Source organism: Notamacropus eugenii, chromosome 7 (assembly GCF_028372415.1).
Source record: "Notamacropus eugenii isolate mMacEug1 chromosome 7, mMacEug1.pri_v2, whole genome shotgun sequence".
Classification (NCBI taxonomy): Eukaryota; Metazoa; Chordata; class Mammalia; order Diprotodontia; family Macropodidae; genus Notamacropus; species Notamacropus eugenii.
The window spans coordinates 162,702,703-162,724,741 of record NC_092878.1 but is presented as its reverse complement, the minus strand read 5'-3'; positions in this window follow the sequence as shown (position 1 = coordinate 162,724,741).

Below are 22,039 nucleotides of genomic sequence, written 5' to 3'. Positions count from 1 at the left end.
GGTGTCAGTCGCTGTGGCTCAATCACCTGTGTTTGCTCAGACATTCATTTGCCTGTGATACAGTTCAGTTCTCAAACCTGCCCTCATCACAGTGTGGATCACCAGCTCTAGCATTCAATTAAAAATCTATTGGGCTGAAAAGGTAACCTTGCTTCACCCCCGTACTGATGTGGATGTGCAAGCAAAAGCCATCCTTAGAAGAATCATTACCCCCATAGGATCTCTGCATGACATTAGGGTCCTTAATCATACAAGGCAGTCAATTTCAATGCCAACCAGAGGTGGCCCTGAGCCAAACACATTTTTCAGATCCAGTAGACCACCCCCCACACTTTCACGTCTCAGTGTTTGTCATCAATAACAAATTGTCACAAAAACTTGTGCCCACAGCAACTATTAGTTGGCATGAAGCTCTTTGGCACCTGCTGACACATTCATTCCTAGTACTCTGGTCCCCTAATCTTTTTGCTAAAACTGAGCCATAGACCTTAGCCATGATGTAGGGCTCCAGTTGGAGAACAGATTCTTCTCGTTTGTTGTCGATTAAAGTGGTATTAAGGAAAGGGAATGGGAGTAAACATTTATTAAGCGATTACTACATGCCAGGCCCTAGGCTAAATCCTTTACAAACATTATCTCATTTGATCTTCCCAACAACCCTGGGAGGGAGGTGCTATTTTTATCCCTATTTTCCAGCTCAGAAAATGGCAAAATGAGAACAACAATATCTTTTGTTTCTCCTCTGTCCCTTAATGGACAAAAAAGTCTCTATCAAATTTCCCAGCAGCTTCCACTCAAGCTCTTAAAGACTGCCTTCTAAGGATGCAGAGGAGCAGCGGTACCTGACAGCTACCCTGATGAAGTTACAAAGTCTTAAAATATTAAACTCTGACCTCCCAGATGGGATTTACTTAAGAGCACATAAGATTCGGTGAGAAGAAATGTCTCTAATCATAAGTCATCCTATAACTAGATCATATTAATTATAATAAATTATAATTAGCAGTCCACCAGCGGCCCAGAAGCAAGAGGAAGAGGAATAGACATTTAGACCAAAACTTCGGTCAATAAGCCGTTATTAAGTATTTACAGAGTGCCAGGCACTTTGCCAAAAGCTACTGGCAAAAACTTGGTCCTTGCCCTTAGGAGCTCATGGCCCAATAGGGATACAACATGCAGATACTGTGCACATACGTACATCAGTTGTCCTTCAGGCTCGAAGAGGACCAAGATGATGTCTCCATGTGGGGGTCAAGGTACAGTGTGTCCGACTGGGGCTGCTCAGAAGGCTCTTCCACAGGTCATGCACAAATAGTCCATATGAACATTTGGGGTGGAAATGACTCTAAATTTGTGCATCTGACATCTCTTTTGAGCTACTGCAATTTTGCCTTGCTCATAGAGCACAGTGCCTTCTTTGATTCAGGCATACCATGCTGGGCAGTCCTCTGCCAGAGTCTCTCATGCCTCACAATCGATTCCAAAATTCTTTAGAGAGACTTTGAGAGTGTCTTACAAAATATATAGTGTCAATGGAAGGTGATCTCCAAGGGAAGGCACTGGGGTAGAGTGGGGGGAGGGGAGGGGGAAAGAAGGAGGAACCCAGAAAGACTTCTTACAGAAGGTAACAATTCTAGCTGAGCTTTGAAGGAAGCCAGGGAATCTGGGAGGCAGAGGCAAGGAGGGAGAACAGGCAGTGAAAAGCAAAGTGGGGAGATAGACAGTCCTCTTGTAGAAATAGTGAGAAGGATATGGGGTAGGGGGTAAGAAGACTAGAAAGATAGAAAGGGACCAGATTATGAAAGGCTTTAAATACTCTAACAGCAAGCACCCTGGCACACCCAAGAGGACTGGCTAGTACAGGTTCTTGGATCTGCTTCTTAAAGGAAAGCAACTTTTAAGGGTCAACAATCTTATTCAATTACATTCACTTGTTCAAGGGAAAAGTCAGCACCCTGAATTTCAGAAAAAATACACACAGAGAAAATATAAGCAGAGAAATATAGGGCTCTACTCCCTGAATCAAAGCAATATTAATATATACTTTACATACACCCATGGATCAAGAGAGCCCTTACATCTGAGCAGCAGGGGAGGGGGTGGGGAGAACATTCTGAATAAAGGGTCACTCAGACTCTTAACCAGGGAATTGCAAAGTGCTTCTCATAAGCAAACCTCCAAAGCAAAATACCAAGTCAGAGTATAAATACACTGCTCAAAGCCAGAAGGCATCACAACTCTGGTGACTTAGTGCCTAATTAGAAATTAGCAAAAGGTGTGAAAGCCTTCCTCCAAGCAAGACACCCCTAAGTAAGCTTCCCTTAATGGGTTAGTGAGACCTATTAATGGGCCAAGAAGATCTTAAATCCCATTAACATTAACATTCTAAGCAGAGAATTTTCTATTTGATTCTAGATGTAATAAGGAGCCACATGGGCTAACAGAGAAGGATAGGAGGGGGAATTTGTGGTCAGATCTGTACTTTAGAAATATCCCTGGCAGCTGAGAAGAAAAGGAATTAGAATGGGCAGAGGCTTGAAGAAGGGAGATAGTGGCATGAGCCTTGGCATGAGGTGTTGAGAACCCACACCAGAGTCATGGTAGTTGTGTGAGTGGGAAGAAGGATGCTTAAAGAAGAGATATTGGGGAGATAGAAACAACCAGATGGACAACAGATTCTGTGGGTATGTGGTGTGAGTGCAAGTGAAGACTCTAGGATGACCCTGAGGTTGGGAGCCTACGTAAACTGGGTGAAGGTAGGTGCACTCAACCGTAATAGAGGGAAGGGTGTGTGAGGGGAAAGATGACTTCTGGTTTGGATGTATTACATACTGGCCATCTAATTCAAAGTATCCAAAAGGCAGCGGTGATGTGTGACTAGTCAGAGGTCAAGACTAAGATTGGGACTGGATATAAAATCTGGAAATCATCTACATAGAGATGACAATTCAACTCATGGGACCTGAGATTACCAAGTGAGATAATGTAGAGGGAGAAGAGAAGAGAGCCCAGGACAAAGGCTTAGGGGGTATCCACTATTATTGAGGGCAATTGGATGACGATCCAGTGAAAAATACTTACAAAGAATGGTCAGACAAGTAGGAGGAGAACCAGGCAGGAGCAATATCCTGAAAAGGAGTGTCTAGAGAGGACAAGTTGTCCAAAACAGGGTGATTAACAGTACTAAAGGTCGCAAGAAGGTCAAGAAGAATGAGGATCAAGCCACTGTTCAGTCATTTTTCAGTCCAACTTTTTGTGATCCCGTTTGGGGTTTTCTTGGCAAAAATATTGGAGTGATTTTGCTGTTTCCTTTTCCAGCTGATCTGACAGATAAGGAAACCAAGGAAAAGAGGTTTAAGTGACTTGCCATGGATCAGACAGCTGATGAGTGTCTGAGAGCAGATTTGAACTTCGGAAGATGAGTCTTCTTGACTTCAAGCCCTGCTCTCTCCTCTGTTCCAGTTAAACCATTAGATCTGACAATCAACAGATCACTAGTAAGGTTGAAGGGAGCAATTTCAGTGGAATTCTGAGGCTTGCTGAGGATTTAGAAGCAAGTGACAGAAGAGGAGGTAGAGGCACCAAATGTAAGTGAACATGTTTTCTCAGCGAGTTTGTTTAATCAAGAAGGGGAGAAGAATTATAGGATGAGCACTAGGGGGAATGGGAGAATCTAAGGTAAATTGGTTTTTGGTTAGGTGAAATGTGGCACCAGAGAAAAAGCCAGTCTAAAGGGAGAGCTGGAAGATTAGAGAGAGAGTCAGGAGGAGAAAGGAAGCTGTCTGCTGGAGAACCTGGAGACGGAGGAAGACTCCCCAGGAACACTTTACAGGGAATTTCTGTCCAGGAACAGTTGGATGATCTCTGAAGTCCTTTCCAGACATGGGATGTTCTAGTTCTGTGGCAAAGTACAAGTCACTCTGTAACACACTCACCAGTGTGAACACAATTGATTATAAATTATACAAATTAAGTTATGTAAGTAATTATAATAATAATATATTATATATAATATAATAATATAAATTATACGAATACAGAAATCATATAAATAAAATTATATAATCATACAAATCTTGAAGCTGGAACAAACTTTAGAGATCTCGCCTAAAGTACTTATTTTTCAAATTAGAAAACTGAGGAACTAAGAAAACTGAAAACAGGTGTAGAGGAGCCAAGCTGGAGTTCTAATCCAAGACTTTATGATGTATGTTTAACTCCAGGCCAGTTCAAACATCCCTCGCTAAAGTCCTGCTCCAATACTCCTTGAAGCATGGAGGTGATCCTGGCCCCTCAAAATTAAAGGGAAAGTAGTTCCAGGTACTCTAAAGGCAGAAAAGGATTTGGTGAGCGCAATGATTGGCTCTGGGTGTGGTGAGTGAGGAAGGGCCCAGCAAAACTCCGAGAGACCCATGGCCAGAGTGGCAAAAGGAAAGGTGTTCTTTTGGACTCAACAACTCTCTCTCTTTAAAAAAAAAAAATTAATTTATGGAATAAAACAAACATTTCCATAAAATAGTATAATAAAAAGGATGATTGCACGTGAAACCACAAATCTATTATGTACAACTTGCTATTCCTTCTAAATATATAATACAGTTATCATGTAAATTTCTCTTTTTTTTCTTCCCTCTGCGCTGTCCCCCTTGCCCTGCAGATAGCTACCACTGGACACAGCCACTCTCAAAGACTAACTGAGAAGGTTGGAGGAGGGCTGGGAGATGTATAATCCCACACTGGTGAAGCTACTGGACCATACAGGCAGGCCTCCCAAATTCGAATTGCCTGGAGGACATGAGTAGATGAAAAGGAATGCCTCCAGATTATAAGCATCAAGGAATATGGATCACATAGGTCACACAGCTAATAAGTGTCTGAGGTCAGATCTGAACACAGGATGATGAGCCCTGAGCCTTTGCCTCAATAGCCCTAAATATCCATTCTTCATGACTGCTTGATCTGTCTCATTCCCTCTAGGGAACTTTTGCCCAGCCACATTCTAACCCTAACTTCTCCCACTTGGCAGTTTTTAACTTAAGAGCAGGCTGCATAATCCATTCACTCTTCCCATTCCAGCTCAGTTTGACAGACGATGTTCAGTTCCTCCTTTCCCCATCATTCCTCCCAATATAAACACATTCCTCATTCAATGGCACACACCTCTCTAGCCCAAAGATACTAATATTTGTTCTGAACATTGAATAAATAAGAAACTAGCCACAGCTGGGATAGACAATGCTACTTTTGTCCATCAGCCTGGACCAAGAGAAGACTCCGACCATGATGAAAAGTAAGGTGAAGATTTCTCCAACCCAAATCTCTCCCTTAGCTGACAGCCACATAGATTGAAAATTGACGCTCTGGGTACTGGGGAGGGAATGGCAGTAAGCAATAATGATGTCTCTCTCAAAAAAAAATGTAGAAAGAAAAGGTTATTGAAGCATTTTTTTAATGTACAAAAGAGAACAGCAGGGAGGTCAGAACAAGATGCAGACAGGCAAGGCAGCTTCAAAACTAATTAATGAATTTATTGTATGCTTTTTAAAAAGCAAGATGTAGATCATAGAGATTTGTGGTTGGATATGCAAGACTATTTTTCTGTCCTTGTATACGAAACTACTCATAAATGTTGATTTTTGTCAAGTTCAGAAAAACAAAAAATAATTTTTTGAAATAAAAAGAATACTGATTTGCTGATTAATTTCTTTGAGTTCCCTTTCCAAGCCTCTCCTTTTAAATGATTATACCCTAGGCAAAGTCACAAATTAAGACATGAATAATTATTTATCACACTTTACACCTTTGTATGAATTGACTCCTAGTTCCCTTTCCTGGACAATTTGTTGAGATCCGAGCAATGAGGGAACAGATCTTTACACTTTTAAAAAACTGAGTAACAAACAATAAATAGGACAAACATTTCCGTATGCATAGTAGAAAAGAAAGAGGATTGGACATGAAATTGCAAAGAAATTGCAAATCCTTAGCATATACAGCTTAGTTGTCTTTTAAAGTACATCATAAACTCATCAGATAACTTTCAAGGCTGCCCTATTAATCCATGACTCCTTCTGTTCTCTTCTGTGCATTTTTTAGGGAGAAAATACTTTCAAAGATCCTCTTTTTCTTTCTTTTCTTTTCTTTTTTTTTTGCCAATACTGTGTCTACCTCTTACATCTCTTTTCCCATTAAAAAAAAGCAAAACAAAATTTTTATAGCAAATACACATAGTCAAGCAAAATAAAACAAATTCTCCCATCGGCCATACCCAAAAACGTATGTCTCATTCTGTACCTAGTCCATCACTTCTCTATCAGTAAGTGTGGATAGCATGCTTCATCATAAGCCCTCTGGAATTACGTATCATCATTGCATTCATCAGCTTTTAATGTTCTTATTGTAGCCATTGTTCTCCCAGTTCGGCTTCCTTCACTCTGCATCAGTTCATACAAGTCCTCTCAAGTTTCTCTAAAATGATTCCTTTGGTCATCTCTTACGGTACAGTCATAGTGAAGAGGACTTATACAGGCTGAGAAGTGGGGGCACAGGGAGGATAGGGAAGACCCAAAGAGATTATTTTAAAAACTAAAGCACTGCCTAGAAAGGGAGGGAGGAGAGAAGTGTTAAAGTGAAAAGCACACAGTGTATTGTGTGCATGGGAAATCTGAAGAAGGACACAGAAAAGGGAGGGAGGGAAACGTAAGAAAGATTTCATCTATTAATAATTCTGCCTCTGTGTCCATTAGGATCACAGAATGTTAGAGCTGTAAAGTACCTTAAAGGTCACCAAGTCCAATTCCTTATTTCACAGATCAGGAAAGGAGACTGAGAAGAATGAGATTTATGCAAGTCCTGTTGCTAGTTAATGGAAGAACCACACTGATAGGCTGATTGATTATAACTAGAAATCTGTTTCCTAACACCCAGGACAGTGGTCCATCCCCTACACCACAACTGTAACACTCATCTCCTTACCTACCATCAAAGTTCTGTCCTGGAGCTGTACAGTGGTGTGGAGGGATTTGATTTCACTGGGATCTGCCTGAACTCTGGCTCTGCAAATTACCACATGCAAGCCACAACTCTACCTCTCTGGTCCTCATCTGGGATAGGTGATCTCAGAGCTCCCTTCCCTTTAGATTCTCTGATCCTAGGAGAGCCCACTAGACTAGAAAGGCTATAAGTACTAGTTTAATGATGAGGCTGACTGCCCATCATCTGAGAACAGTTTTGAGAGGCTCATTAGCAAGTTGACTATAGAGTGACGAACACAGCAATGTTGGTTGAGTCTAGAGGGACTGTAATCTGAGTTAGTGTAGGAATTATCCATACCAAGGAAATCAAAGGGCACTGAAGATAAAGAACTACTAGCCCTCTATGCAAAAGTCACTAACTGTCAAGCAGCATCTTCCACAAGGAAGGAAACATGCATACATTAGGCACTCATTATGGGCTAGGCACTCTGGTAGGTGCTTTACAAATATTATTTCTTCTGACACTTTAACAGCTCTGCAAAACTACCATCCTATTCCCCTGAGGAAACTGAGGCACACAGAGGTTAAGTGACTTGTCCAAGGTCACACAGCCTACAAGTATCTGAGATCACATTTGAATTCAGGGCTTCCTGACTCCAGGTCTCTATCCACACTAACACCATCAGCTGCCTCATAAGCCAGGCTTCACATCTAGTGATTTGCTGTTAGATCCTGAATGGGCTATCTGACTGCTGTGGCCTTCAGCTTTCTAGACATTTTGACATTTTTGCCATCTTTCTAGATCCCAGAGAAATTCTAGCAATAAGATTAAAGTAATTGTATTAAAATAGTTTAATTTATAAAGTAAATTTACTTCTTTTATTTATTTTGGTAGGCATAATCAGATTTTATTTAACCATGAAATGCTTTTGGAAGAAACCCAAAGAGTTATTAGCCTTAATTATTCCCCTAATTAGGTAGAGCAAATTCTAATTTATTGTTTTCCACCTGCTAGCCCAATGGGGCAATGGTAAGCAGTGAAGGAATTCTGACATCTTCTATTCTTTGTTCTACGCTTGTAGATCATTATTAAAAGGAAGTGTAGCTCTCTGGGCTGGAAAGAGATACTGAGAGATGATCAGAGGTGAAAGTTTGGTTTTTAATCCATCTGTGCTACTTTTCCTATAAAAGAATTCATCACGCTCTTGGGGAAAGACCAAAAGGATCTTATGGATCCATAACTCTACACTTAATAATAATAAAAACGATAATTATCACAATTAGCATTTCTATAGTACTTAAAAGATTGCAAAGCACTTTTCATATACTAACCCATGTGATCCTTATAATAACACTGTAGGTGCTATTATTATCCCCATATTGTAGATAGGCAAACTGAGACACAGAGAAGCTAGGTGACTTACCCAGGGTCACAGGATACCTGAGGCAGGATTTGAATTCAGGTCTTCCTATTCCAAGTTCTATGGTCTATCCACCAAGTCCTCTAGGTGCTCTATGCCTATACTGAAAACTCTCTCTCTCTCTCTCTGTGTGTGTGTCCCTCCCTCCCTCCCCCCCCTCTCTTTCTCCAGAAAGGGGGTCTTCACCCTCATGCCACCATAGGATTTGAGAGCTGAAAGAAACCTCAGAGATAATGCATTTATTCATTCAACTATCAGTTAGTAACCACCTGCTATGAGCCCAAAACTCTGCTAGGTGCTGGGGAAGAAAGACAAAAACTGAAGTGATCCCAATACTCAAAGAGGTACGCACTACTAGGGCAAAATAACAATTCACAGATAAATAGATACAAAGTCATTTTGGTTGGGGCAGGAAGAATGTTGAGGAAAAATTGGATTCAGCCCTCTCTCCTGGTTCTCCTCCTACCCCTCTGACTTCTTCTCTGTCTTCTTTGCTGGATCCTCACACTCTCTGACTGCAGGTGCCTCTCTGGGTTCTGTCCCAAGGCTTCTTCTCTTCTCCCTCTATACTAGTTCACTTGGTAATCTCATCAGCTCCTGTGAATTTCATTATTGTTTCTATGCTGGCTATTCCTAAATCTCCTTATCCTGCCCCAATCTCTCTGCTGATCTCCAATTTTGAATCTCCAACTGCCATTCAGACATCTAGGATTAGATGTCCCATAGACATTTTAACTCAGTATGTCCAAAACAGAACTCATTATCTTTCTCCTTTAACCCTCACCCATTCCTTCCTTCCCTGTTAGTGCAGAGGCCAATACCTTCCCTCAGGCTCACAACCCAATTTTAATGTGACCTTTGAGAAAATACCAGTGAAATATACCGTTTCTGAGGCAGTATGGAATAGTGAAGCTGGAAAAAGGAGAGTAGGACATTTAGTCTCTTTGGGCTACCCAAGGAGGATCCTTGGTAAGAAATGGAGCTGGTCCAAGCTTCCGTATCAGTCTCAACTGGGCCTGACCCAGGAGTGGTCACTGCACTCCCAACTTGAACAAGAGAGGGAGACAGCGACAAAAACAAAACATGATTCTGACACAGGGTCTATAAGTCCCACAGACAATGAAAGGGGTCCATAAACATGAAAAAAAAAAGTCAAGAATTTATGATTTAGAGTTAGGAGAAATCTCAGAGATTTCATTTTATAGATGAAGAAAGTGAGAACCAGAGAAACAGCTTAGCCAAGGTCACACAAGTGAAATCTTAGGAGTAAGATTTGAATCCAGGTCCTCTGACCCTCATCCATTGATCTTATCTCTTGTCTTTTCACCCCAGTCTGAAACAGAAAAAGTATTTAATAAATGCCTGTTGATTGACTGATATGTTGATAAAGAGAGAATACATAGTAAATCTGACCAATATGTAGTGAGAGGTCAAGAAGATGGGGACAGACTTCAGGAGGATCTCAAGAACTTGAGTGACCAGGCTAAAACATGGCAGATCACTAGCTGGGTCAAGTAGAAGTCAACATATATGAAGGGCAACCCAAGAGAGACCTGAAACTTTGGGACATGAGATCCAAAAGGGAAGGGACAGAGATCCCAGACTTGTCCCATTGGGTAGAAACCTGGGTGCTCTGTTTGCAAGTGGGAGGGGTACTAGGAGGAAGCAAGGTTTAGCTGGGTGAGTTTGAGGAAAACCCAGCAGGGAGGTGGAAAGGATTCATCATTCCACCTCAGCCTGAATGAACCAATATCATTTCAGCTTCCAGGTATCCTCTGTGAAAGGTGTGGCATATGGATTAGAAGGCGTAACAATGAGGCCCAGAGGATGGTCTTTGGCAGCAGAGTGCCTGAAGGGAAAGGAGCTCATCCCCTGGAGAGTCTGGCCAAAGCCCCCTACCCCCACCCCCACCCCCATGCCCACAAGGTTCAATATTCTAATCATCCCCCTGTTAGTTCCAGCTCTAATTCTGAGCAATCAAATGAAAATCTGATTTTAAATAGCTGCTGGATTCACACAAAAATTACTTAAAAGTATCACCTAAGTGGGTAGTAGTGGGTGAATAAGCTGCTTGTTTGTTTGAGAAGCATCAGAAAGGTTGTTGGAAAGCAAAAATCAGTCAATAATCTAACCAATAATGAGAAAAATACAAATGAAAACAACTGTGAGCTTTCACATTATGCCCACATGACATATGGCAACAGTGGCAATGAAGAAAAATGACAATTGTTGGAGGGACTGGGCAAAGCCAGGCACTGTCTACAGCTCCAGGAGCTGGGAAGAGGTCTAGTTACTCTGGAAAACAATTTGTGACTAGACTCAAAAAGTCACTAAATTGTGCATACCTCTTGACCCAGCAGAACCACTATCCAGACCTATACCCCCAAAGAGATCCCAGAAAGAAGGAAAAGATTAGCATATACAAAAATATTTTAGCATCTCTTTTGGTAGAGGCAACAAACTGAAAACTAGGGAAGGAGGGAAGAGTGCCCATACATTGAACATGGCTGGATGAATTACTGTGCATGAATGTAATGGAATGTCATTACACCAACTCTGATGCAAAACTGGACGTTTCACCTCTCATCACCCAGTAGCAAACTGAATCACCCAATGCATTTTTTTTTTAGTGTGCTAATACAAAAAAGAGACTCGGGGAGAAAAAGAAGTGGGAGACTAGAATTAGAATATCTGAAACATGATTTGGAAACAGAGAAGTATAAAGTCAAGAATTAGCAGCATTATAAAGTGAAATATGGAATCAGTACAGAGTGGAATGCAATTCTGTGGTTTCCAACACTCAGCAGGAGTAGTCAGAGTCTGGAAAAAGGATTAAAAGAAATTAAAGGTATTTTACATCAGCACAGTGTAGCCTTGAAGCTAAAATCAAATACAAAAATATTGATGGTAGGAAATGCCACAGTACAGGTTAAAAAAGGTGATGAATGGAGAGAGGGGAAATGATTTTAAAGGTCAACTCTGCATTCAGCAAACATCAACTCATCCAAGCGCAGAGTGGTCTGGGCTCCAGTTTGACTTGGGGAAAACCAAAGAACTGAGTTTTTCTTCCATAGCATGAACCCCCAAAGTCTACCCAGGGCCATCTACCCTCTCTACCCACTCTTTCTTAGTGGCCTCATCCATTCATACAGGCTTAATGATTATCTTTACTGGAATGATTTGAAGACCTCTATTTCCAGGTCTCTCTGCTGAGCTCTTTCCTGGCTGACATTCCCAATGGCCTACTGGACATTTCAAACTGGACGTCTTGCTGGCTTCTCCAACTCATCACATCTAAAACTGGACTCTCCATCTTCCCCTTCCCTCCCCCCCAGCTCCCCTTGCTTCACAACTTCCTTATTTGTGGGGGGGGGGTGGGGAGGAGAGGGTGAGGGGGCACCATCATCTTTCCAGTCATGCATTCAAGGTGCTGATATCATCTTCCACAGCTCACTTTCACTCACCCTTCATAAGTACTCAGCTGACAAATTTTGTCTTTTTTACCTTCACAATGTCTCTTGCTTTCCTTCTTTCCACTCACATCCCAATTCAGGCCCTCATCACTTCAGCCAACAGCCGCCTAATTGGTCTCCCTCGTTCCATTCTCTTCCCTTTCCAATCCATCTTTCATACAACTGCTAAACTGATTTTTTTAAGGACAAATGTAACCCCATAAACTTCAGTGGCTCCCTATTACCTCCAGGATCAAATACACTCTTCTATTTATCACTTAAAGCCTCACAACCTTGTCCCATTTACCTTCACAGCCTTACCTCACATTCCTCCCTTCCCTTTATGCTGTAGACCAGCCAGGTTGCCCTTCCCCCTGTTTCTCATTTATAGTACTCATACGTTCTGCTTCCAAACTTTTGGAATCCTCTCCCTCTTTACTTCTGCCTCTCCGAATCCCTAGAATCCTCCAAGGCTCAGCTGACATACTGCCTTCTACATATGGCCTTTCCTGAACCCCTGATCTAGGCCAGTCCTGCCCCACATCCCTTTGTATCCATTTTCTTTTTCTATTCTGGACCAGGACAAGCTCAGACCAGTTCAGTGAATCAGGCTTTAGATTGGAAGGCAAAATACACAAAAATAGTTTTACTTGTGATAAGATATTAAAGATATAATTCCTAATTAAATACCCTCCTTCACTTCTGAGTCCTCCCCAGCAACTGGCTACATTTAATCAGGAAGGCATCCCAGCGGGTCAGTGGGGATTCTACTTAACTCTTGAGCAGCAAATGAATTCCTCTATCGTGGGTTGGGCCTTTTATGCCCCAGGTAAGGGGAGAAGTGGAGGGAGCATCATGAGGTCCCACTTTCAAGGCTGGTATTCATTCTGAATGTCAAGATTAGAAGACCTTTTGCCCTTTTCTCTGGAAGAGACTTCCATCCTCCCTAAGCTCACCTCAGGACATTTGTCTTACCATCTGGACAGAAATCAGACGTAATTCAAGCTCCAGTACCCCAGGGTCAATCAAATCCTAAGGCTGACCTTCCTATCCCCCAAACTGAGGGAAACAAGTCCCATTACTACAAAGATCTGTTGTCCTCCCTGGCTAGACTGTACCCTGCTTGAAGCCAAGGAACATTTGCACTCTGGTCTTTGTTGTTGTTTTTAATAATTGATTGATTTTTCATTTTTAGCATTCACTTTCAAAAAATTTTGAGTCTTGAATTTTCTCTCCCATCCTCTCCTCTCCCCTCCCCAAGATGGTGTAGAGGCTCTACCTATACATTCATATTGAACATATTTTCACATTCATTATGATGTAAAGAAAAGTTACAACTAAAGAGAGGCACCACAAGAAAGAAGAAAAAAAAGAAAACAACAAAAGAAAAGGAGAGCAAATAGTCTGCTTCCTCTGCCTTCTGGCATTCTTTCTCTGGCTGTGGATACTCTGGTCTTTGTATTTCCTGCTACAGTGTCTGGCATATTGTGGACTCACAATATATCCTCGTTGAATAATGGGTTGATGTAGCATTTTTGTGTAATAACTATATCCTTATGTCAAATCCCATTAATAGAATTTAAACTCCATGATCGATTAATCAATCAATTACCATTTATTTACCACCAATGGTACTACTACCACCTACCAGGCACTGTGCTAATCACTGGGGATACAAAACAAGGCAAAGGACAGTCCCTGCCTTCAAGGTGTTTATAGTCTAATGGCAGAGACAACACACAAGTATAGACTACGCTAGTTATATTCAGTATACAAGTGACCCAACCTCCAGCACCCAGTACAGAACTCTACCCAGAAGTCTTTAGTAAATGTAGCTTGATTCAACGAATTAATTCAGCATCAGTTATGTCTAGACACTGTGAGAGGTACTAAGGTGCTAGGGATACAAAGCCAAATGATCCAACTGCTACTCTCAAGAAGCTTACAGTCAATGGGGATGGAGGGGAAGGCAGAAAAGTATAACCCATGGGAGAGAAGCAAAAGAAAGATCCTGGCAAAGTGCTTTAAGAAAATTTCATAAGGGAGAGAATACTTCCACCTGGGGCAGATTATAAAGTTTCCAGGGAGGTGAGCTTAGCCTTAAAAGGAGATAGGGATTCTATAAGGCAGAAGTGAGGAGAGTGTGCTTTGAGGATCTGGAGGTGACCTATACAAATGTGTGGAGGTGGTAGACTACATCAAATTCACAGTCCAATTAGGCTAGAATGTGGAGCAAATCTCCCAGGACCCACAGATAAATACCTGAAGGGACACAGCTCCTGATTGCCTTCCCCAAAGGATCATCAATCAAAGCTACACAAAACAAAAATGGAGAGACTGGCCTAACTGAGGATTCGCAGACCCTTGTGTGGCCATTCACACTGGAACTCTCCCACAGGCTACAGGATGAACATTGCCACAGGAGGGGCTGGGGTGATCACTGGTGCACCAGAACTGGATGAAGCCAGAACCTAGCTTAAAAAGCTCATCTTCCTCGACTCAGGTGTACTGGGGGAACTTTTGAAACCTCCCCTCTGTCACATGGCTCTGGCTCTGTCCTTTAATCCTGTACCTATCACCAATACCTAACATGGGTACTTTGAACCTAGGAGTCCAATAAGTATCAGTTGAATGAATGAATGAATGAATGAATGAATGAATGAATGAATGAATGAATCTGAAAGACCTTGTGGAAGAGGTCAGATTTGGACCAGACTTTGAAAATGTCAAACATCAGAGTTCAGTCTCTCTCAGAATTAAGTTGGTTGAATGTTATTATTTTTCTCAAAGCGAGTGACATGCATGGATCCATGCATGGGAGCTGCAGATTGAAACAGCTCTTTTGGGGGTTAGGGTCCTCGGATTTGTATACCCTTCCAACAGGGGCTGAGGTCACTCCATTATCATTTCACTCTGGACAGAAAAAACACCTCTCCTAACTATACCAGACCACTCCAGTCTTATCTAGAGAAAAGAATCTATCTCCACCCAAGCTTGAAAGGAACACGAGGGGCTTCCCTACTTTAGGTTCAATTACTTGCAAGCTTGGGTGGGGGCTGACCAGGACCTAGACAGTCTATGCAGTCTCGTTATCCGGAACGTCCTTCTGAACTTAAAGTAAGAACTTTGAAAGAAGGGGGCTGGGGGAAGCCCCGAAGCTCCAAGATATTGGTTATTAATATTTTTTCACAAAAAATCGGTAGATTTAAACAGAGGAAGGGAAAAGGACATTCAAGGCTGTTCAAAAGCATAAGTGATCAAATAAGGTATTTGTAAATCACTTTGAATAGTGCTTGGTACAAAGTATGTACTTAATAAGTTACTGCTCATTTCCATCAGGAGTGAGTATAAAGGATTTCGGGGGCAGTGAAACCAGTTGGTTAGTGTCGGTGAGTTGACAAAGAAAATATCGGTTGGTTGCTTAGAACGGAATCAGATAGATTATGGAGAGCCTTCTATACCCGGTTGAGTATTTTGGATTTTCCCCTGCAAGTAATGGAAGTCATTGGAGTGTTTTCGGCTGAGGGTTGGCATAATGAAATAGAAGCTTAAAGAAAACATCTGATGGCCATGTGCAACGAGGACTGAGGTGGAAAGAGGCAAGCAATCAATCCAGCAAGGTAACTGTGACATCAACCTTGACATGAAGTGATGAGAAACCAGGGAAATAGCAATGTAAGAGGAGGGGAAAGAAGAGAAGCAAAGAACCCATCCAAGCAAGGATGGATAGGACTTGGTGACTGACTAGTAACAGAATCAGAGACTGTTAGAGCTCAGAGAGAACTTGGAGAGCCTCTCACCCAGCCCTGGTCCTTTTACCAGTGAGCTTCAGAGAGAAGTAAGTTGCTCAGTCACCCAGCTCTTGACCTAAATCAACATTTTGTTCGCCAAGTACCAGTGCTTAGGAAAGTGGCATCATTTGATCCCTGACCCCTGACAAAGCAAATTTATCACCTGAGGTCCCCAAGCAAGGCCCTCATTTCCAGATTGGCTAATCCTCTTCCAATTGTTCACTGACATATTCACCTCCAATGTTATTTCCTTGTCATAGTTCTAGGTTTGATGTGTGTGTAACCAGGGATCTGTGTGGATTATTTGTATAAAATGGAAAAACTCACCTTCTAGGATACTACAGGAAGGGATGTATACTCACTCACCCTCGTGCCTACCCTTGAAATGTGGGCATGCCCAGTCTTGTCTGGCTACACCTCCTTTCTTTCCACCAAATTTGACCTAATTTCTAGCCAACTCCCTCAGCTCCACCCCTACCAAGTGATTTCTTTGCACAATGCATCAAGAAAACAATGGTGTAACCCAGGAGCCTAGTCTGGGTCTTTGAATAAGACATTCCTCATTGGTGAAATGAAGAGTAAGCCTGAATGAAGGGTGAAGCTGACATGAGCTTGGGAGAAGAGGTAGTCTTCTCAGGATAGCTACCCTGATGAAGAATTCTTTACTAAAGAAGAGATAGAATGCATTATGAAATGCAAAATGGATAACTTTGAGTACATTAAACTGAGAAGTTTTTGCACAACCAAACCCAATGCAACCAAAATCCGGAGGGATGTAGTAAATTGGGAAAAAATTTTTACAGCTAAGCTCGGGGATAAAGGCCTCATTTCTAGAATATATAGAGAACTGACCCAAATGTATAATCATACAAGTCATTCCCCAATTGATAAATGGTTAAAGGATATGAACAGGCAATTTTCAGAGGAAGAAATTAAAGCTATCTATAATCATATGAAAAAATGCTCTAAATCACTATTGGTTAGAGAGATGCAAATCAAAACAACTCTGAGGTACCACATCACACCTATAAGATTGGCAAACATGACAGAACAAGAAAATGATAAATGCTGGAGAGGATGTGGGAGAGTTGGAACACTAATTCATTGTTGGTGGAGCTGTGAGCGCATCCAACCATTCTGGAGAGCAATTTGGAACTATGCCCAAAGGGCTACAAAAATGTGCATACCCTTTGACCCAGCAATATCGCTACTAGGACTATATCCCCAAGAGATCATAAAAATGGGAAAGGGTCCCACATGTACAAAAATATTTATAGCAGCACTCTATGTAGTTGCCAAAAACTGGAAGTCAAGGGGATGTCCATCAATTGGGGAATGGCTGAATAAATTATGGTATATGAATGTAATGGAGTACTATTGTGCCATAAGAAATGATGAACAAGAAGACTTCAGAGAGGCCTGGAAGGACTTATATGACCTGATGCTGAGTGAAAGGAGCAGAACCAGGAGAACTTTATGCACAGCAACAACCACAGTGTGTGAGAGTTTTTTCTGGTAGACTTAGATTTTTGTAATAACACAAGAACTTCTGAAAAAAAAAAAAAATCCCAATGGTGGACCTCAAGGCAAAAAGCCTTCCACACTCAGAGAGAGAAATATGGAAGTCACTCACATAATGTAGCAGATCATGTTTGTGTATGTGTATCTGTTTGTGTATCATGTTCTGATTTGTTATACGGATTCTTTCATTTATCTTAGTCTGACTACATAGCATGACGATAGTGAAAATATACTCAATAGGAAAGTATATGTAGAATCTATACAGAATTGTATGCAGTCGTGGGGAGGGAGGGAGGTAGTGGGGGGTGGGTGGGGAGGGATAAAATCGCAATTGTATGGCAGTGATTGTTAAACATTAAAAAAAATAAAAAAATTAATAAAAAAAAAAAAAAAAAAAAAAAAGGATAGCTACCCTGAATGAACCTCCCCCTCAGTGACCACCAAGGGACGCTCCTGGGAAGAATCTCTCCTGTCTAAGCTCTCACCAACTTCACTCCAAACTCGGGTACACAGGATTGGGTCATCTCTCTCTCCACCAGTGAAGAATATGTTATACAAATGCTCAGGCTTGAGCCTGTTACATTGGAGAACTCAACATGACCACAATAGTACCCAACCCTCTCTCCTTCCCCTACATAGAGCAATCAACTATTATTTTTAGCTTCCAGAGGAAAAGACCCAGATCCATACTTGCCTCAACTTTGGGAGATTTATAAAAATGTTTTAAATCATTATTAATAAGAATCTTTCCTTTTTTAGCTCTTGAAATCCCAACCTCCAGGCAAAATTACTCCTCTCCCCTATGGTTCAGAAAGTCATTACTCTCTAACCCTTTTACTTTGGCTGGTGTCCTGTGCCATCCCAACCCTCCTCCTTGGCCTCCCCTTCACGCCAATCAGACACAATTATGACCTTGAATTAGCTGGCATCAGTACTAATTAAAATAGAAGCTAAAGAACAGGAGAACTTTGGATTTGACACCTGCCATTTAAGACAGTGGTGAGGGGGGGTGGAAAGAGGAGAGACAAAGCATGTCCTCATTTTTTACCAGATCCCCAGAGAGAAAAGTTGCATAAGTTTTACTCTGCTCCAGCTACACCCTTCCTTGTGGCAGCAGTGGCAGCTACTCAAACTCAAACCATTCCTGTTTCTCTCGTGCTTTCCCATCGGCCTCTGTTGAATCACCTCTCAATCCCACAGTGAGCGTTCTCAATCACCCTTGCCATGGTTCCATAGATTCTCCTCCAGCTGACAGGAAATAATGATGTCTCTTTAGAACTCAGTTCCTACATCTCCTAGGGTCCCATGCAACCAAGCCAGAGAACTGGCCTTCAGGATCTCAATATATATGCATAAGGGAAAGTAGGGGAAAGAGAGAAAGGGAGGAGAGGAAGAAAAGAGAGAAGGAAAGAGAAGAAAAGAGAGGAGAGATAGTAAAAGAGTGGAGAGAGGGAGGCAGGGGAGAAGAGGGAAAGAGGAAAAGGGAGAGACAGAATAAGAGAAGAAAAAAGAGAAGGAAAGAAAGGGAGCTCTGAGAAATCTAAGTTGTTAGTATATTCATTACACATATCATATCAATATGAGAATCATAAATCCCTTTACAGTGTTAAAATTGTATCTTGTTCTAGTACCTCTGACCATGCTCCCCTCCCCTCAAGTCAAAATAGTAAGTAAATTGGAGCAGGAAATCAGATTGCAAAGGGAAACCTGGAAATCATGTGCAAACCATCCAAAAAATCAAAGGAGAATAATTTACAAATTGTGTCATATATTAACTAAAATTCATGTCCTGGTAATATGTGCCAAATTAGGAGAAACCATCTAAGCATGGCTTGTCAAAGTTTCTAGCCTACCATATGTAAATTTCAGGCAAATTCTAGACCTCCACCATTCCAGACCAGCAGAACATTAAAAAGATGACAATTTTGAGGTGATGACTGTGAAGTTTTGCCCATAACTCTGAGATGAGTTGGATATGTTAATGAATTTTATCCATAACTCTGAGATGAGTTAGATATGTTAGTGAATTCACTTCAAGGTGGCACAGATTAAGGATTTGATCTGTTCCAAAACACCCTGTAAAAATGAGACCCCAAACTCCTGCCCCCCCCCAAGTCCCTCTGCCATTTTCATTGGGTCCATGCTGACTAGTGCTCCCAACTGTAATCCTTGGTTACACAAGTGATGCTCTTCTGCCTCTTCCCCAAGCTGCCTCCCTTCGCCATCCCATCCCCTGGCCCCAGGCCGCCATCTGCCTCTGTATTTAGAACTTGTGCCTTATTAAAGTATGATTGCCATCCTCTATGCCCCACTCTTAATCATGGTCTTTCCAGACAAGTACCCAAAGAACAGGGCATGCCTGCCCCCTTTCATAATTTCATAAATCAATGAGCAGTTCTGAGAGGCAAAGGAAAAAGAGAAGAACAAAAGAGCAAGAGACACAGGAGAAGAAGGAGAAATAAAGATAAAGGGAAAAAGAGGGAAAGAGAGGAATGGGGAAAAGTGAGAGGGGGAGGGAGCTGAATCAAGTTCTTCACAGTTATTTGGACAGTTTTTCACTGGCGTAGCTCAACCAAGAGACTTTCATTTCCACTATTTTTAAACATGACTACAAACTCCATTCAGCCTCTTTGCCCATTGTCATTACAGGTGAGGACTTGAGTCCGCTCTATTAACGAGGTCTGGTACCCACTGAGATCTCTAGGAATCAACACTGGAGAGTTCTTTTTATGCCCAACAGCTCCACCTGGTGGTCATGAGAGGTTTCTGATTTAGTTATAAGACCAAGAGCTGGCCCAGTGAGCTTCTGGCAGCCTAGAATGAGACAACCTGGGAAAGGACCTTTAAAGCCAGTCTTTGTTTTGACTAATGATGAAAACGAGGCCAAAAATGGGGAAGTCACTTGTCTAAAGTCACACTCTCTACCCTTGTCTACGGGGGAACTTTAAGGGGCTCACAGCTGGGTTAATGCGAATGCCCACAGCTCTGAATGCCATCAATTATAGCAAGCAGGTAAGCAAGAAGGAAGGATGTGAGAGCGGTGGAAGGAGCAGCACAGGGCTGAAGCTTTTATCTATTATAAACACCTGGGGAACGTGCCAAGGGTGTATTCCTGAGGCAGAGCTATGTCAAGGGGTCCAGGACACAGACTTGGGGGAGGAGTCCACTTTCTCCCTACAGCAGTTCTTCCTTTGACCTCTTAGAAATCTTCCAAGTCCCTGCCATCACCCCAGAGTCTCACTGTTGTTTCCCTGCCGCCATGTTCCCCTGTCTCCCTAATACCTCCTAATACATAGGCCAGACTGGGAGTCACACCCTCTCCTAGCATCACTCTGCCGCCATGTTCCCCTGTCTCCCTAATACCTCCTAATACATAGGCCAGACTGGGAGTCACACCCTCTCCTAGCATCACTCTACCAGCAGAGGGCCATCTTTACCTCCATCACCACCACTAAATCTGCCCAGGGTGGGTGGAAAAATTCCTAGTTCTAGCTCTGACTCTTCCTTAAAACAAACTGTGATGATGAGAGCAGATTAGAGAGGCTAAGTGGAAACCCTGAAGGGGCCAATCAGAGAAAGTTTCCTTGTTTCTCAGAAAAGAGGTTTCAGGTGAGTGACCTTACCAATAAAGAAACTCCAACTGGGAGAGAGACCAAAAACGAATGAATTTAGAAAGATGCCTCGGCATGAATTCAAACCTCTTCACGTATTAGAAGGTTCCCACAGAGGAAAGGCCCCATTAAATTTTACGTATATGGGGAAAGTCTCAGACAAAAGTCATACCTAATCAAGCATCAGAAGGAAGAAAGATAATGGACCGGGATGGGGTAGCGTAAGAGTGGTGGGGGAAGGGATGCCTGCATTTAATGCTCATCTCTATTGCAAACTAGAACAGAAAGGGCCCTGTCAGTGTGTGGAGTAGAGGCAGAACTCAGGCCTTATTTAACATGAAAGAATTCACATTGGAAGGAGTCCCTGGAATGCAATCAATCAATCAACCAACCAACAAGTATTTATTAAGTGCTTATTGCATTCTAGGCACTGGGCTAATTAATGAGGAGGCTAGCCTTTAACCAGAGCATAGATCTGCCTGTCTCACCCCTTCCGGACCACCCCCAGTGCTGACTGCCTTCAGCCTTCATTATATTTACTTCTGCTGCAACTTATTAACTCCTCAGGCTCCTCTCTCATTGGGTTATATATGTCAGGATTGTCCCTCAGGGACAAGGCATGTAGAAGGCATCATGTAGGTCTCCTATTTCCCCAGAGGGACTTTGGAAATCATCCAAATCTAACACTTCCATCTTACAGTGAAGGAAATTGAGGCCCAGTGAGGGCCAGGTCTTCTGATTGCAAATGCAATGCTCTTTGGTGAGGAAACGTTGAATTGGAGTAAATAACATGGCCATAGCCACCATCAAGAGTAGAAAGAAGGAAGGTGGACAAGAGTCACCAAAATGTCACTGAGTCCATTCCCCTTTGTGAAGAAACTAAGGTACAAAGAGACAGAAGGGCTTTCAAGATCACGCAGCCAAATAAGTGGCTGAGGCAGGACTTGAACCCAGGCTTTTCTGATTCCAAATTCAGTGCTCTATTCACCCCATCATACCATATTTCCTAGGATTATAGTATCATAGACTTAGAGCTCAAAGAGATTTTGAAGATCATCTAGTGAAACCCTTCATTTTGCAGAGAAGGAACTGACTCCGAGACAATAGGTGACTTGCCCAAGGCCACACAGTCATTTATTTTTAGAAAGCTAAAGTTGTTTATTAGTACACTCCTGGAAAAAGCAAAAGCAGCAGCCAGAGGCCCAAGACCCAACCACCTATGCTGGCTGCCATATTGCAGTAGATCGGTGTCTCCTGAAAGATGGAGGG